Consider the following 5,145-nt stretch of genomic DNA (forward strand, 5'->3'; position numbering starts at 1 on the left):
GGTGGTCCGGAAAGATTGCAAACAAGCAAGAGGTAGTTTTACAAAATTGCTATGGGCTGTTAAGGGGAAGGGTGGGCTCCATGGATAGTTGCTCAAATTTCAGCTATGAACCTAGAATAATCACTTGTGTCTTTCATGAGACAAATGATTATTCTAGGTTCATAGCTGAAATTTGAGCAACTATATCCATGGGCTCCTTGAGAGCCTCACTTACCAGCATGTCAAGTCAGGTATTCTGAGCAAGAACCAGGACAAATTCATCTAAGGGGAAAATAGAGAAAGGAGTTCTTTAAGGTTCATATTTTTTCAAGAAGCAGGTGGAATAGAGAATAGGGTTGTTGTTCTTCTTAAGTCTGTTAAATTCCTGTATCTATGGTTGCAAGAAAATGTTTCAAAAAAGAATAAACCCATTCCTATTAAGCCATTTTAAACTTATTTAGGACGGGAAGCAAAAATGGGGAAGTTACATAAGTCATAGTCTGACTTAACAAGAGGAAATATGGCGGAGGTGCCAGCAAGGGCACATTTCGGCTTCTTCAGGCACTATGTAAGGGAACTTTGAAATTTAATCATATGCCTTCTACTTTTGAGAAAGACACTCAAACTTCTTTTCAAATCAACTCCACTCTCCCAGTCAAGATTGTTAATAGTGTTTTAAAGGAGTTCTTTATTTTCTATTCCATTGTTCACTTGTTCTAAGGCTATTTCTTTCCTATGTTGCTTGGGTGTAATGAAATTCCTACACCTTTGCTCAGAACCTTGATATGAAAACTCTCCTTTGACTCAGGATACAATCAATCTTCCTTCATGAATCCTGCCTCTGGAACAAGACTGGCTGGTAAGACGTAATGAATTATTTCTTTTCCTCTATTTTGGAACCACAGTGAAATGCAATATCAAAGACAGAAGGGAGCAGAAGTGATCCTTTCATATTCAAGAGTTTGTAAAGCACACTCTGTAGGAAAGGGACCCACTGCTATAGTGCTTGACCCCTACTTAACAATAAGGCAAAGTTGAAAGGCTTTTGCCAAAAATCATTGAAGGGAGTATAAATTGTCTAAGTTAATTTTATGGAGATTCTAATTCATCCATGTAACGGTTGTCCCAAAGGTGCTTTTTGAAGAGGTAACTGGACTTTCTGGGGGGGGGGGGGGTTTCTTTGAAGACGTTCGCTTCTCATTCAAGAATCTTCTTTAGCTAAAGAAGCTTCTTGAATGAGAACCGAAACAACTTCAGAGAAAAAAAAACAGAAAGTCCAGTTGCCTCTTGAAAAAGCACCTTTGTCTTTACAAATACACAAAGATCTAGTTCAATAATTCTCAACATGTGCTTCAGAGGCCACTAGTGGTTTCCAAGAGTACTGCGGGTGGCTGAAATAAGTACCGTAATCTTTCTTAAAATGGCCGAAACCCAAAGAGAATACAAGACAAGGATTTTAATATTGTTATTCAAAATTCTGGCTTTCTTCCCAAAATCTCCTAAGATTTTAGACAGAAGCACTATACCAAATAATCTATGAGAGTTTTGTATTCTCAAAAATTTTGGTTGAGGTTCAGACCGATCCTACATAATACAGTACTTCTATAATGTAATTTTAATACTTTCAATCACAATGCAATTGTTTCATAAAAGAAAATTTCTAAACTACTGCTTTAATACGAAGAAGGGCAGGGAGAGATCAAAGACAATAAAAAAGAAAGAAAAATGGATATGGGATCTCTGGATAAATTAACCACAAAATATTCTTTAAATGTCAATATTTTGATTTAAAAAATTAAGGGAAAGAAGAAATTTCATCAATATATCTTCACTTTTTAAAAATCACCTTAAAAATATCTGTGAACTAGCTGCTTTGTAAAGCTCTTTTTTGTTGTTCATTTGGGGAGATATTTAATAGTATATTTAATTCTTTATTTAAAAGTTCCAATTGGGCTTAATCCCAACTGATCGAAGACTTGGATTTTCTCCAAGGGATTATGAACAAGTCAATAGGTTCTTTGCACTGTATTTCAAAAATGTTTCTTCATAACACAGTATACAAAAGCCATAAATTCTTATGCTGCTCTTCTATGGCTCTGCTTTGCCGTATGCTATGATATTGTTTAGAATAAGTCAAACTGATATCTGTAAAGATCATATTCAAGTAAATGTGATCAGACCTAAATTCAAAATGATATTTTCTCTGAGCCAATGGATATATTTGTTTGTTAATCTTGGTAAAGCAATAGATTACATCATATGCCCTTTAGTATGATAATTGAAAAATAACATACACTTAATTAAATCAAATTATATTATTGTAAATTGTCTATCATTTTTGAAATTAATACAAAACCCAAACATTCTCTAAAGATATGTTCTTTATACTAGGTAATAACTCATTTCCTAACCCCAAAATATAATTAAGATAGGTCTGCAGAACATTCATTTCTTACAGACCACATGTGATAGCACATCACCATAAACCTTTTTACCTGTAACTACTCTCAAAAATTACATTTACCCATTAAACAAGCTAATGTATGGTTTTATAGTACTGTACCCTGAAAAATAGCTATACTGTACTTTGTCTTCTTTGTCTGACTGGTCATTATGAAATAGGCATGCTATTCACACTATGCTGTATTGTTTAAAGATGATAGTAAGGTACTGGAGCTGATCAATTTGGATGGCTGTTTTTCTCAGCTTCACCTGTTATCTCTACTAAATTTATTTGTGTAGGATTTATTTCCCACTATTTTCATTGAACTTAATGCAAGTTACATAAGGCTCACTCTTCATTTTATCTCTACTAAAATGTTATAAAACCCTGATTGACTTAATGTTGACCTGTTTATAGTTTTTCTAAATTGAGTGGAGAAGGCAAGAATTTCAAATAGAATTTAGTGTGCTAGATGTTTCTTTTAAAAAAAAACAAAACATTTTTCATTAACTAAAATTAATTTAGGGTGCTTTTGAAAGTTAAAGCATGATTTTAAGAAACATTATGTCAACTTCTTAATATGCAGGATAGTTACCAGACTGTGGAAGTTATACTGGTTTTCAAAGCTAATTGCTCACCTTTTAAAAAAAATTTCAACAGAAATATTTGCTTTCTACAACAAAACCTGAACTACACATGTCTGTCACCACAATCTGCAAAACACCTACTTCTGCCAAAGAAAATAAGAGATTTCAAGGTGAGGATTGAGAAATGCAGTATCAAAGAAATGTCATTTAACAGCTCATACTCATATAATTTTTTCCAATTCATCACCAATCTTGAATTATGATCAATCATTCCAGTAAAACCTCAAGCCCAGATTACTTATTTCTAATCCAATGTAGAGTGATTCTGTGTCACTTCAAAGTTTTGAACTACAACTTACTCACAACCTGTTGTGAGCCGTTCCAAGTCTTCAGAGAGGGGCAGCATACAAATATAATAATTATTAATAATAATAATAATAATAATAATAATAATAATTATTATTATTATTATTATTATTATTATTATTAATCTTGCAGCTCCAAGTGCTATTTGAACAGAGTGCATGTACAGAAAAACTAAAATGCATTAGGACCTCTGCTCAAATATAACACCTATTACTGGGTAATTTCTAATGTTATACATAAAACATAAACAATTGCAGGAAGTTAAATAAGCTAGAGAGATGGCTACCAATTTGGGGGAGAAGTTTCTTTGATTAAATATGAACTGGGTAAGCCAGATTTTACCACTTACTTCAGGACCAATGATATGAAGACATCAAGAGACAGATCTGTCAATAATTCTGCCATTATTAGTGAAATCCCTGTATAAAAACCAATATGATTAGCACTTAAAAAAGAGAGTAAGGAAGTGGGAATAGAAAAAGAAAGGTGAATTTAGTTCAGTTTCACACAATTTGGTTTTAGGTTAGCACATTCATCCGAAATATACCTTTTTTAAAGAGAATGGTATATTTTTGTCCTACCCCCTCCACTGCACACAACATTTGGGGAAGGCGTTCCAGAAATCAAGACTGCACAGGGAGAAACAAGTTAAGAAAGGAAGAGATGCATAAAAATAATTTGGGATGCAAAATGAGCATTGTACACTGGTCTTGGCACACACACACTACTAAAAAGTTCAGGCTATGCACATATTCATATATTCTCAGCACTTTGCCCCATTAACAGGTTCAAAGGAGTCATATGAAATGGCCATCTAAAAAGTGGAATGCTAAGCACCAGCTTTTCTTTTTCTAAATGTTTTTACTTATAATCGAATTCACAAGTTACTCAGTCTTTCTACAACTGGAGTGCGGGGAGGGGGCATGTTAGATGTTCAGATAGAAGGAAACCAAAGAGAAAAATGGGGAGGGAGGGAATTAAGCCATTCTCAAGAGAATTTGGAGCCTTATTTTCTACACAATTTTGCCATATGTATCTAGTAAAGTGGTGAACCCATCCAGATTTAACTTATTCACCCTTTCATTCTCTGTTGTTAGAAGCAGTAGAAACTTTATATAGACTGTGAATGTATCTGGTAAGAGATCTTTTAACACTAAAAATGCTGTGTCACTCTTAGCCCATAAAACAGACTGTCAAACCTCTCCTCCTGCTAGCATCTCCCTGTTTTATCAGCCACCAGGGAGCTGTGAGCGGGTGGGGTAGGGAAGACTTAGGAAACAACTCAGAAGGTGATTCTGGAAGAAGATGACAGTTACAGATCAAAGATACATTTTATGGACAGTGGACTCATCCATAAAGTAGAAAGCACTACTAAACGCTTGTGTCCAAGTGTAGTGTTTCCTACTTTATGGATGAGTGTACTGTGAGCAACGGAGGCAACAAGGGACAACACAATTAAGAATGGAAAACAGAAACAGAAGCATAATGTGTAAGTATTATCGGATTGTCCACCAATCATATTGCACAATATTTCATTTAATTAAGTACAGATTCCTTTTGATGTACTGCCATGATGTACTCACCCCTCTTTCCCAGCATTTGGACTTAAAATTCCCCAAGCTACATTTAGGATCATATTACATGTTTTTGCATTTAAATAAAATAAAGGAGAAAAGCTAACAAAGTGGTTATTTGTACTTTTTCTTTGTGCAATTTTGCTATTTCCTCCGTCTTCCATGAGTCATATTCTCGCTTCAGCTACATTTCACA

General features: G+C 34.4%; 1 long non-coding RNA gene across 1 annotated transcript; it reads left to right on the forward strand.

The window, feature by feature from the left end:
- The first annotated feature begins 489 nt into the window (after positions 1-489).
- On the forward strand, positions 490-5,056 carry LOC139153107 (uncharacterized). The gene is made up of 3 exons (XR_011556763.1): positions 490-838; positions 3,083-3,179; positions 4,553-5,056. It is a non-coding gene; the product is annotated as an uncharacterized lncRNA (long non-coding RNA).
- Positions 5,057-5,145: the final 89 nt, after the last annotated feature.

This window comes from Erythrolamprus reginae, chromosome Z (genome assembly GCF_031021105.1).
Source record: "Erythrolamprus reginae isolate rEryReg1 chromosome Z, rEryReg1.hap1, whole genome shotgun sequence".
Classification (NCBI taxonomy): domain Eukaryota; kingdom Metazoa; phylum Chordata; class Lepidosauria; order Squamata; family Dipsadidae; genus Erythrolamprus; species Erythrolamprus reginae.